Source organism: Mus musculus, chromosome 14 (assembly GCF_000001635.26).
Source record: "Mus musculus strain C57BL/6J chromosome 14, GRCm38.p6 C57BL/6J".
In the NCBI taxonomy this organism is placed as follows: Eukaryota; Metazoa; Chordata; class Mammalia; order Rodentia; family Muridae; genus Mus; species Mus musculus.
This window is the reverse complement of record NC_000080.6, coordinates 66673212-66686831: the sequence shown is the minus strand read 5'-3', so window position 1 is coordinate 66686831 and position 13620 is coordinate 66673212. Positions and strand designations below refer to the sequence as shown.

General features: G+C 43.9%; 1 protein-coding gene across 13 annotated transcripts in view; it reads right to left on the bottom strand.

Annotated features, from left to right (window-relative positions):
• The window catches only part of Adra1a (adrenergic receptor, alpha 1a), a 135990-nt gene that overhangs the window by 84409 nt on the left and 37961 nt on the right, over nt 1-13620 (bottom strand). The window lies entirely within an intron of this gene.

Below are 13620 nucleotides of genomic sequence, written 5' to 3'. Positions count from 1 at the left end.
CTAGGTTACATGAAGGGGAACATGAGCCAAGGGAGACCCTTCACCCCACAGAGGTTAACGCAAGACTTCCCCAACCCTATAGGACTCTATGCAAGAGACCTAGTTCTCACTTTACCTTGAACACAGAGGGGATCTACAGTTGAATAAATAGTATAGCAGCAGAAAGGAGAGGAGAAAAGGCAGGGACTCACAGCAACTGGAGTGTAGACCTCACCTCACTTTCTACCGAGTATCCTGTGCAGTCACAGAGAGTCCTAGCTACAAACCTCAAATCACACATCACTATCTTCAACTAGTCCACCCACACCCTTAACACTCAGTGCCTCTTTCCCATGTAGTTGGCAGCCACGTGTGTAGTTCTCTAACCTGACAGGGCTCGTAAAAGAAGGTGCCTGAACTAAAGCACAGCAGAGTACTAGCCCCAGGGAAAAGAAATGGGTTCACTGAGAACTCCAGAGTACCTCAGAGGATCAATCAAAAATGATGATGGAAACACATACCATCAAGTGATCAAAAGACAAAAAGAAATTTGAAAGCTGCTCGTTACACAGAAGGCAGACACAGAAGGCATCTGGCTACTAGGAGCTCAGTGGGTAGAAACATTGAAAGATAGAGAATGGTATGATAGGCAGAAGTGAAAAGGAAAGGGAGAGGGAGGGGGAGAGAGGGAAGGAGAGAGAGTGAGAGAGAGAAGAAGGAGGAGGAGGAGGAGGAAGAAGGAAGGAAAAAAGGAGGAAGAATACTATTCCTCACTAAGTTGTCCTTTGGAATTGAGACAAAAAACATTTTCAGACAAACAGAAACTGAGTTTTTCACACCATACCTGCCTTACAAGAGATGTTGAGGGAGCCCCTCAAGTTGAAATTAAAGGACACTAACCGATAACAGGAAAAAAAAACCAGAACAAATTATAAAAGGTTTTAAAGACAAATTCAAATGCTGTCATATTATGAAGATGATAAAAATGAACTTTCCTCTAGTTTGCAAGCTCGAGGCACATATTTTACAATGGCTATAGTTGTTGTAGCTTAGGGACTACGCGACTGAAACAAGCTTAGGGTGAATCTGGGTGTGGTGGTGACCGTGTTATCCTCCCAGTTCTGGGAAGGTTGATGCAGAGATCAGTAAGGCTGTGCACCAACTGAGTCAATCTCTAACTCATAAATTCTTCTGACACACAGCCAAGTTAATGTTATTGTCTATTTTTCCATGTTTGCTTATTTGTTCTCTCTCTGTCTCTGTCTCTCTGTCTGTCTCTCTCTGTCTCTCTGTCTCTTTCTGACTCTCTCTGACTCTCTCTGTCTCTGTCTCTCTCACGTGGGTGCATGTATGTGTGTGTGTGCATGCGTGAGTGTGTGTGGCCATGCATGCCACAGCACACATGTGAAAGTCGGAGGACATCTTGGAGGAATTGGGTCTCTCCTTCCTTTTACCATGTGGATCCTGGGTATTGGACACAGGTCTTCAGGTGTGGGTGACAAGTGTTGTTATGGACTTGAGCTATCTTTTATGGTGTTTTGAGATTAGGTCACATGTAGCCGAAGCTGGGTTTGAACTTAATGTGTAGCTGAGGATTGCTTTGAACTCATGGTCTTCCTGACTTACTCTCCCCCACGCCCCAGTGCTGTGAAGGCAGGCACACATCACCACCCCTAGCACATTTCTACTTCCTACTGCTTTGTTAAGGACTTTTGCATTATATTCACAAGGAACGGTTAGACTGTTATTCTTGCTTTTTAAAAAAAATGGCCTCTGGATTTCATATCAGAGCAATATAAGCACCATGAAAAATTGTAATAGATTCTACCTTCTAATTCCTGGAAGAAAATGACTCTGATTGGTCTTAACTCTTGCTTTTCATTGAATTCTTTAGTGAAGCCATCTGATGCTGGCTATTTCTTTTCCTGGCAGTTTTAAAACTCAATGTTAAGCTTGAATTCAAGCTCTCAAATGGTTAATTGCAGGTCTCCTCAGGCCTTTTGTTTGAGGGAGTTATGATACTTGGAGATACCCATCCCCTTGGTCTGTGACCTCAAGCTGGCATTAGCTCTCTACCTTTCGATATTTGCAGAGCTTGAGGGAATATCTCACCTCACTTCTGACATTTGGACAGTATGTCTTCATTCTTAGTTTCTTCCTCAGACGTGTTGAATGTCAATTTTATCGATCTTTCCCAAGAACTAGTCCTTCCTGTCAATGATTTTTTTTTCTGTTTTCAATTGCAATGATTACTGCTCCTGCCTCTTTCTTTTTTAAGTTAGTTCTAGTTTTCTCTTCTTTTCCTACTCTCTCCTTTTAAATGACTTATTTTTATGTGTGTGTGTATATGAATGTTTGCCCCATGTGTGTATGAGTATGTGCACAATGTGTGTGCCATACCCACAGATGTCAGAAGAGAGCGTGGGAGCCCCTGGAACTGGAGCAAGCAACAGAAGTGATAAACTCAGGAGATACAGAGGAGACAGGAAAGACTCAGTGAACTGGGAGACAGACTAATACCATGATCAAATGAACCTGAGAAAGCAATCTTTTTTTTTTTTTTTCAGAACTTAGCTTCAGGGACCAATACACAGACAATAAATAAAGGTCTGACATTGTGTCACTAGAGCTCTAGAATGAGAAGAGAAATAAAACTAAGCAAAAAAATAAAATAAAATAAAATAAAATAACCCAGAAAAAAACCCGGCAGAAGTCTCTCCAAATTTAGCAAAAGGAAAAAGAAGAATACAGATTCAAGCAACTGGGTAAGGGGCTGGAGAGATGACTCAATGGTTAAAGCACAGTGTTCAAGTGTGAAGGCCTGGAAGTGGAGTCGGACATGGCTGGGAGCTTCGGTGTGGGTGCTGGGAACTGAGCCTTTAAGAGCAGCCAAGCCAGAGCTCCCATCGAGCCATCTCTCTAGCTACCTACTCTAGTTGTTGTGGTTGCTGCTGCTGCTGCTGCTGTTTTGAGACAGTCTTGTGGTATCTGTGGAGGATTGGTTTTTGGACTCAAATCCATTGGTGAGGAGGATGCTAAAGTCTGGGAATGCTGAAATTCCTTATACAAAAAGGTTCACTGTTTGTATATAACCTATGCATACTTTTTCATTTCTTTCACAGCATTTCTAGAGGAGTTCTAATACATGATGTATATGCTGCTATCCCAGGGCTGGAGAGATAGTTTAGCAGTTTAAGAGTACTTTCTGCTTTTGCAGAGGACCTGGGTTCAATTCCCAGCACCCATGTCACTGCCCACGACCACCAGTAACTCCAAGGTCAGGGCCTTTCTGACCTCTGAGGCACTAGACACTCATGTGGTGCACATACATACAGGCAGGCAAACACTCCTCTTCATAAAATAAAAACAAATCTTAAAAAATAGGAGTGGTTCTATCGTATTATTTAAAGAATAGTCACAGGGCTAGAGAGATAGATGGCTTAGTGGTTAGGTGCTCCTACTGCTTTTGCAGAGAACCCCTGAGTTCAGTTCCTAACATCTATGCTGGACAGCTCACAATCACTTGTAATATGAGCTCCAGGGGACTGGATACCTCTGGTCTCCTGGGGCTCTTGTGTTCACACGTGCTTGTACCCCCTCGGCCCCCATACACGCTTAAAAAGAATCTTGAAAAGTAACTGTAAGAAAACATAGTAAGGATATAACTCTGTACATGTCCTATAAGATGCAAACACAACACCCTAATCTAAAAAACCCACTACACATCAGCAGTAACTCACCCTCCATGACTGGGAGTGGAGAGGATGCCCTGATAGAAATGGGGTCTAATTTTTTTCAGGTGTCTCCTGTACGATCATGATGTACAGTTGCCAGTTGATGGAGGTGAGAATCCCACACCCTAGAACAGGAGCCCAAGCCTGACAGGGCTGGAAGTCTTGGCTCCATACTCAGCCTTTGTTGACCTGGGTAGGGATGGGGTTGCATGTTTTACCTTTGCTGTTTCGTTTAAGCAGGGACATTATTGTGCAAAACTCTGTCATGCTCCGTCTGCTCCTATCAAGGACGTCTGGCTGAAGAGAGCAGCTTTGGCTCACAGTATTTTTTGCTGAACCTGAGTTTCTGTATTCTTGGCTTCTTTAGCTCCACTGAAGTGAATGGCATACAAGAAAAAAAAAAAAAAAAAAAAAGGAAAGCCCTGGGATGTGTCACCAGATTGCTTCTCCTGTCTCTGGGTCAATAGCCAGTCTACCTTTTGTTCAGCTTTCAGAACCTTCTCATACTTATAGTATAAATAGTTGCCTTATGGGTTTCTGCTGGGCTTTAAGGGAGAGGAGCAGGTAAAAGACTGTGTGCACACCTCCCAGAAGCAGAATTTCCCCAAAGCATTCAGTAAGCATCCTCGTGGCTATTTCTGCATCCTGAGGACAGTGTGACATGATTCTTCAGAAAGGGGACTCAGGAGTCTGACTAGCCCAAGTGTTCTCTGTAGGCTCTTTACTCCAAATCTCAGAATTTTTGTCTGTACTTGCTTCCTGGACCATGTGGCTAAGTCTCGTGAAGGATTAACACGATAACACATATGCACTTACTATTTTGTGCTGGTACTGAGAGCTTGAAATACGGCTAGTGTGTGAGGAGATGAAGATTTTCAGTTACTTACTTTGGAATAAATTTAAGTTAAATAGCCATACATTGCCGGTGCCTCTTCTATTGGGCAGACATACTTACATCGCTATGAAATAAGATTCGCATAATTTCTACAGGGTTGATGCAAAGCAGAAACAAAGATGTAAACGGGCTTTGGAAAGATTGCCACCTACAAACTAAGTGAGTTCATAGTCCATATAATAACTCAAGGTTGTTTTGGGTACAGGATGACCTTACCCCAACTGTAAACTGGGATTCTTTGTTACAAGTATGGATAGAAAATCCGGAAATGAACAAAAGAGGGAAGGGGAGGTGAGGCAAACAATACGGCGGGTCTCTCTCCGAAGTGTGCCTTTGCCTGCAATACACACTCACGGGACCACACACTGTAGCTCGCCTGTTTCCCACATTTGCCAATTGCTGAGTTTTGCCTTATGTGGTAGCATCGGTGATGGGGGGCTGGGCACTGGTGGTGGGGTCTACTGACTCTGAGTCCACTGCAGACAATTGATTTTGGAGGCAGGTAGCCAATAAGAATATATTTGGGTGTGATTTCCATGGTGATCCCTGTCTCTAGAACCTCTAAAGGAGCTAAGGAAAGTTATAGTTTTATGTTGGTGAGTTCACAAGGCCTCTAGAAAAGGTGCGGTTTCTATGAAGAGGGAAAAAAGTCCTTTCTACACTTAAAAACGGGAACAAATGGGCTAGCAGAGTTTTCCACCATAAGGCCACCTATGCAGCACCAGGACGCTCACTCCTGCTTTCTGTTCAATAGACATTTGGGGCTAGAAGGCCTAAGAGTCTGGGGACTATAATTCTATCAGTTACATCAGTTGTTGGTAGGATTTTGTGACTTTGAGGGGTCACCCCCTGTTGCTGTTTGGCTTTTATTGCTATACACCATGACCAAAATCAACCTATGGAGAAAAAGATTTATTTTATTGTACAGTTTGTAGTTCACTGTAAAGGGAAATCAGGGCAGGAACTCAAACAGAGGCAGGAACTAAATCAGAAGCCATGGAAGGTACTGCTTACTGGTCTATTCTCCTTGGTTTGCTTAGGTAGATTCTTATACAACTTAGGACTATTTGCCCAGGTATGGCACTGCCCATAGTGATCTTGACCTTCCCACATCATTAACCAAGAGAATGCATCTCAAAGTTGCTATGGGCCAGCCTGATAGAGGCACTTTCTCATTTGAAGTCGCCTCTCTCTAGGTGACTTGTGTCAAGTGGACAAAAGAAATCTAAGCAGAATAATACCTCCCACAGATCATAATTATAGCTGGAGAAATTTACAAAGAGCTAGAGGTAAGATAATGAGTCCAGTGAATACTCCTCAAAAAAAAAAAAAGCAAAACAAAGCAGAAAGATGACAAAGACAGAGAAACAAAAATTCCACCTATCCTTCTCATATTGCTCTTAGCTCACTTAGAAGCAAGTATTGCGTATCTCTAGAAAACACTGTAACGACCAGAACTGCCTCTCTCTCTATCTCTCTCTCCTCTATCCCCCCAGTTCCTCCCCCTCTCCACCCTCTGTACCTGCCACACCATCTCTGGTTTGGATGTGGGAGGAAAGAGAAGAATAGCAAAAGAGGGAGGGAGCAAGGAATGGGAAAGGGAGAGAGGATGCTTAATATCTTCTATTGCTCAGAGAGAAAAGCACTCAGACACTCAGCAGAGCCAGCATCAGCAGGACCACAAACAAAGCAAGCAAGGGTGGGGAGGCAGAGTGGCAGGTTCCAGGAACCCAGGTGCATTTAATAGGTTAAACAAGGATGGATGGGTGCACCAAGGAGTCAAGGCCAGCTAGAACTCTGGCCCCCTCCTGTTGCTTCCCAGCTAGGAAACGTTACTCAAGGCAGCCTCTCTGGACTTGCTTTGCTCACCAGTGCAAAGGAGGGCACGATGCCAGTGTTGCAGGGTGTGGGTTAAGGGAGATGAGTGGGTAATGCAGCCATCCGAGGGACGAGCTTAATAGAAGAGGAAGCTTCTTAGTTTGGACAAGAACTCAGTCCGTTTCAAGCAATTCTTCTGACATTATAGCATGCTGTCTCTCCTCTTGCCTCCCCCACCCCCTCCCATGCCAACTGCTCCCTTAAGCCCTCTAATTAGCTAAATAAAGAGTGCAGACAGGACCTGTGTTAAAAAATGATTTCTGAGCCCAGTGAAATCCCCAGGGAAGCAAAGAAAACCACATGGCCAATTACCGTGGCATCTTTTCATTTCCTCGGAGTGACTAATACCCAGAGAGAGTCACTTAAACACTAATCACAGGAGAACAGGTAGAAATTATGTTAAATGAGCCCATCTTTATTCCTGAAAGAAAAATCAGCCATGCTCTCTGATCCATGAGCATGCTCACTTCTTAATCATGGACAGCAAGAGCAGAAGGCGGCTCCCATTTCTGATCGGATGCTGGAACTCAGCTGCATCAGGGAGTTCTCTTAAGAAGAGATTTAAATATCCACTCTGTGGGACCCAATCACCATTGTAACAATGAGGCAGCCCCATACTGTCTGCTATTGGTTTTTCTGAATTCAAGAACTTTATAAAGCAAGGATGTACATGTGATGCAAAGATGCTGCCGACACCCACACATCCCACCCCCACCATAATTTCAAGGCCTTGTGGTCCATGCATCTATCTGTGTTGAGAGAGGTAGGAGAGAGTGCCATTTTCCTGGGGTTTACATGTGTATGAGCGCATGTGCACACATGTGTATGTGTGTACGTGTGTGTGAGCACATGCGTGTGTGTATGTCCATGTGCTCACACACACCTGTGAGTACAAGTGTACAAGTTCCTGCCTATGTGTGTGTGTGAAAGTGGATGCCAGAGGTCGACCTCAGATGTCATGCCTCAATTACTGTCCACCCTGGTTTTTAGAGACAAAGTCTCTTACTGGGACCTGGGGCTCGTTGGCTATGCTATCTCTGCTTTCCTGGTTCTGACGTTATGAAATATGCACACCATACCTGGCTTTTTACATAAGTTCTGGGTGCTCAACTCAGGAATGAATCACTCCCCCAACCCCCTGAGCTATTTCTGGGCCCCCGTAAAGGATGTTTGGAAATGGAGGACTTCCTTACTAATAGCCTCTGTGGATCATCAATCCCTAACCGCTCTCCTCTTTCTAGCTCCCTGCAGCTTTCATCTCACTCCTGCTCATTTATGCTTTACATCTTCAAACTCCCTCAGAAGCCATGGCCCAAAAGCTTGGCTACAGAGAGATGGCAGAAAGTCTGGAAGGTGTGGCCTAACTGAAATTGGAGATCTTTGGAGTCCAATTTGAAAGCTGTGTTGAAGCTATGGTTCCTTTCTCCCCTCATTGCTTTCTGGAAGTCGCAAGGTGAGCATACTGGCCATGTCACCCATGATGCATTGCTTTACTCCAGCCCCAAAGACAACCGGGCCATGAGGCCAGTGGACGGACACCTCTAAGACTGAAAGATAAAATAGACGTTTCCTCATTTTTAAGATGCTTGGGATGGATACCCCATGATGGAAAAGGTGCCTGCAGCTCTTCTCCCATCAAATACCAAGGGTTTGGGTTGTTTGGAGAAATGGGAAGGGTGAGGAGAGAAGATGATACACTTCCTTTCCCTCCCCTCAGAAGTGCTCATGGCCATTCTGAGTTGGTTATCCTAGGGGCTCCTGATCCCCAAGGTCATATCAACCTGACAACCTGATAACCTAATTCCTCCTGCCTATGCCCATCTTGCTCCTGTCACTTCTTTAGACTAACTAGATCTGAAATTAGCTCATCCCTTCATCTGAACTGCATCCATCATGTGTACCAGTCCTGACGTGACCATCTCATGAGAAGGGGTCAATCTTCTGTGGTAGTTACTTGTCTTTTTGCTATAATCAAATAGCTAACAAGATCATCTTAAGGAAGGAAGGGTTCATTTTGACTGACGGTTCATATTTCCATCATGGTGGGGAAGGCATGGCCGAAGGCGCTCAGGCAGCTGGTCACATTCTGTCTGCAGAAGCAGGGAGACAGATGAAGGCTCATCTTTCTCCTTTTTATATAGCCTGGGAACCCAGCCCATTGGGTGGTGCTACCCACGGTCAGAATGGGCCTTCCCATCTCATCAAACCTAATCCAGAACACTTCTCTCAGAGGTTGGTTTCTTCACTGATTCTAGGTCCTGTGGTGTTGATGAGCAGAGCTAGGCACCGTACGCTCTACCCCTTTGGTGCTCCGCAAAGGCTGTGTAGGCATAGTGTTGGGCAATGTGGATTGTCTATGGTGTGGCTGGTGCAGCTGAAAGCTGGCTTCTGAGTGTGCCCAGTGTATTTGCATGCGGGAGCAGACTCCATTTCTCGAATTCCTCCAGTGTTCCAGATACTGTGCTAGGCTCTGAGCACGCCAGAAGCACATTCTTCCCTGTGAGCACTGCCTTCCTCTCCTTGTGGTTGAGGCCACCACCCCCACAAGTTGACCTCCTTCTCCTTGGAGAGACAGTGACCATGGGCTGGGATCCAGCTGAGCTACCACTTTTTGCCTGCCATGGTTCAGAACAGACCGGATTTCTTTCCATGGCTTTCCTCAGAACTGGTAGCTCTAACACTCTCATTTTGTCAAGGAAAATAGCATAAGGAATGCTAAAGCAACTGGTGAAGGTCACAAATAATCTCTTGAATCTATGTTTGTGATTGACAGGTATGTGTACCATAGGAGGGACCCAGACTCCTTCTACCTGTAGGTAGATCATTCCATAATTGGCTTTGACTGCTCAGCATGGAGGAGACCACAGGAGGATGGCATTTGACTTTGTGACCTGTTCTAGCTCCTGCTACTCTTTGCCTTCATGGGATCCTTCTGCCATGTTAGAATACTAACAATTAGATCTTATAGCTTTTATTGGTACAAAGATGACTCTATTGTGCATTAGTATGCTTTATTTGACATAAGGTTCTTTTTTTTATTTTGGTTTTAAAGAAATAGAGCATTTCTATGAGGTCTTCAAAAATATTCTGGCATAGAGCTGGGGAGATAGCTCAGTGGGTAAGAGCACTTGCCTCACAAGTGGGAGGACCTGAATTTGGATCTTGCCACCGCATACGGCTAAATATGCATCTGTAATGCCAACACTGAGGTATTGAGACAGGAGGATTGTTAGAGTTTACTGGCTGCCAGCTCAGCTCTAGGTTCAGTGAGAGACTCTGTCTCAGGTGTTCAAGTGAGTAGGGCAGAGAGTAATAGAGAAGGACACCTTATATCATCTCATAGATAGATAGATAGATAGATAGATAGATAGATAGATAGATAGATACACATATAGATAGATAGGGAGAGAGAGAGAGAGAGAGAGAGAGAGAGAGAGAGAGAGAGAGAGAGAGAGAGAGAGAGAGAGTTGTGGTATGTAGACATATGCTCATCTAGTTTATGCCAGTCTCACTCAGCTTCAACTCCTTAGCATCAGCACATACAACCTTGCTTCGATGCCACCTTCATGACATTACCTGCTCCATACACACACTGTAAGCAGTAGGTCTCTTTCTTGATTTCCAGAACACTGTGCTGTGTTTTGTCTAGAGCCAGGGTGCAGTTTGTATGGATGACATGGTCAGGCGTGATTGAACAAGTTTGTGACTCAGCGTCTCCATCTATAAAATGGAGTATAGGAACATAAACCTTTCATGGCTAGTATTAACAGTGACCATCGGTGCCCCTGTGATTCAGCGCAGTGACAACTTGTAATTATGTAGTACCTAGTATTACTTTTTTCCCTTTTTTTGATTAGATATTTTCTTTATTTACATTTCAAATGTTATCCCCTTTCCTAGTTTCCCCTCAGAAAATCCCCTATCCTCTTCTCCCTCCCCCTGCTCCTCAACCCACCCACTCCTGCTTCCTGGCCCAGGAATCCCCATACTGGGGCATAGAGCCTTCATAGAACCAAGGGCATCTCCTCCCATTGATGACCAACTTGAACATCCTCTGCTACATATGCAGCTAGAGCCAGGAGTCCCTCCGTGTGTTTTCTTTGATTGGTGGTTTAGTCCCTAGGAGCTCTGGGGTTATTGGTTAGTTTATATTGTTGTTCCTCCTAGGGGGATGCAAACCCCTTCGGCTCCTTGGGTACTTTCTCTAGCTCCTTCATTGGGGACCCTGAGCTCCATCTAATGGATGACTGTGAGCGTCCACTTCTGGATTAGTCAGGCACTGGCAGAGCCTCTCAGGAGAGAGCTATATCAGACTCCTGTCAGTAAGCTTTTGTTGGCATCTGCAATAGTGTCTGGGCTTGGTGGTTGTATATGGGTGGGGCAGTCGTTCCTTCAGTCTCTGCTCCACACTTTGTATCTATAACTCCTTCCATGGGTATTTTGTTCCCCATTCTAAGAAGGATTGAAGTATTCACACTTTTGGTCTTCCTTCTTCTTGAGTTTCCTGTGTTTTACAAATTGTATATTGGGTATTCTGAGCTTCTGGGCTTATATCCACTAATCAGTGAGTGTATATCATGGGTGGTTTTGTGTGTGTGTGTGTGTGTGTGTGTGTGTGTGTGTGTGTGTGTGTGTGTGTGTGTATGTGTGTGTGTGTGTGTGTGTGTGTGAGATTGGGTTACCTCACTCAGGATGATACCCTCCAGATCCATCAATTTGTCTAAGAATTTCATGAATTCATTGTTTTTAATAGCTGAGTAGTACTCCATTGTGTAAATGTACCACATTTTCTGTATCCATTCCTTTGTTGAGGGACATCTGGGTTCTTTCCAGCTTCTGGATATTATAAATAAGGCTGCTATGAACATAGTGGAGCATGTGTCCTTATTACAAGTTGGAGCATCTTCTGGGTATATGCCCAGGAGTGGTATTGCTGGATCTTCCGGTAGTACTATGTCCAGTTTTCTGAGGAACCGCCAAACTGATTTCCAGAGTGGTTGTACAAGCTTGCAATCCCATCAGCAATGGAGGAGTGTTCCTCTTTCTCCACATCCTCACCAGCATCTCTGTCACCTGAAGATGTTCTTAGCCATTCTGACTGGTGTGAGGTGAAATCTCAGGGTTGTTTTGATTTGCATTTCCCTGATGATTAAGGATGTTGAATATTTTTGTTAGGTGCTTCTCAGCCATTTGGTATTTCTCAGTTGAAAATTCTTTGTTTAGCTCTGTACCCCATTTTTATAGGGTTATTTGGTTTTCTGGAGTCCAACTTCTTGGATTCTTTATGTATATTGGATATTAGTCCCCTATCGGATTTAGGATTGGTAAAGATCTTTTCCCAATCTGTTGGTTGCTGTTTTATGAAGCCACAACATATCCAAATTTATGGGACACAATGAAAGCAGTCCTAAGAGGAAAACTCATAGCTCTGAGTGCCTCCAAAAAGAATCTGGAGAGAACATGCATGAGAGCTTGAAAGAACACCTAAAAGCTCTAGAACAAAAGGAAGCAAATTCACTCAAGAGGAGTAGACGGCAGAAATAATCAAACTCAGGGCTGCAGTCAACCAAATGGAAATAAAAAAAACCCTATACAAAGAATCAACAAAACCAGGATCTGATTCTTTGAGAAAATCAACAAGATAGATAAATCCTTAGCCAGACTAACTAGAGGGCACAGGGACAGTAGCCTAATTAACAAAATCAGAAATGAAAAGGGAGACATAACAACAGAATTTGAGAAAATCCAAAAAAATCATCAGATCCTATTACAAAAACCTATACTCAACAAAACTGGAAAACCTGGATGAAATGGACTATTTTCTAGACAGATACCAGGTACCAAAGTTAAATCAGGATCAGATTAATGATCAAAACAGTTCCTTATCCTGTAAAGAAATAGAAACAGTCATTAGTAGTCTCCTAACCAAAAAAAGCCCAGGACCTGATGGGTTTGCTTTAGTGCAGAGTTCTATCAGACCTTCAAAGAGGACCTAATTCCAATACCCCTCAAACTATTCCACAAAACAGAAACAGAAGGTACTCTCGTCTTTCTAAGAAGTGCCAGAGAGCAGACTATGTTTCTGGAGCTCACTAGTAGCTGGTAGTTTTGGATAGAGAGTGGAGGTTTTATAGAAGTGTTTTGGAATAAAATAGACATGGATTGAGATCTCAGCTCTGTCACCCATCAGCAAAATGGTGTGTAGGTCCCATATCATTTCTGTCTTGGTTCATTCAAGTATCTATAACAGAATAGCTTACATCATTTCATTACATTACAATACATACATCTCTATTATAAGCAATAGAGATTCATGGTCCTAGAGGCTGGGAAGTCCAAGATTAAGGTGCAAGAAAATTCTATTTCTAATGAGAGTCAGTTTCTTGATTCTTGTATCTGTGTCCCCACAGGTAGGGGTAGTGATCTTAACCATCAGAGCTATATCCTCATGACGACCTCATCACCTCCTAAAGTTCTCAGCCCTTGCTGCCACCACACCGGTGACAAGGTTTCTTCATAGAGATTTGGGGGTTCAAATATTCAGACCTTCTTATCTGTGAAATTGTGTGAAACTAACATAGCATTTCACACAAGGATGAAAAACCTGTCCCAAGTGTCCCAGACACTCTTCATTCATTCATTCATTCATTCATTCATCATTCATTCTCTCTCATATTAAGGAATATTGGTGTCTAAACGAACACTTCCTACCTATCTGTGAAACTTAATTCCCAAGTCCTCCCTGGGGACCAGATCTGTTGCTAAGCTCAGGTATGCTAGCTCTCTTTCCTGTTCTCATCTCTTCCTGGAAGAGGTCATGCCCATGTCCTTCCTCAGGCAGTAGCACTTTAACCCATGTGTGCCTCTCATTTCCAGAACAAGCTGCGGACTGATGGTGATTTGAAATCATAGGCAGGGAAGAAATCAGGGAGGGGAGGGGAGGATGTAAGCTTGGCGCAGGTGGGGCATTTGGTATGGGTATGAAAATAGGCTGGAGACAAGTAGGGATGTGCACGTGTAGGCTTGGTTAAAAAGAATCAAGAAAGTGAGATCTGACTTGGTCTCTCCCTCCCTCTCTCTCTCTCTCCCCAGTAACACTGGCATTTCCACAGCATGACAGAATCTACTTGTTTT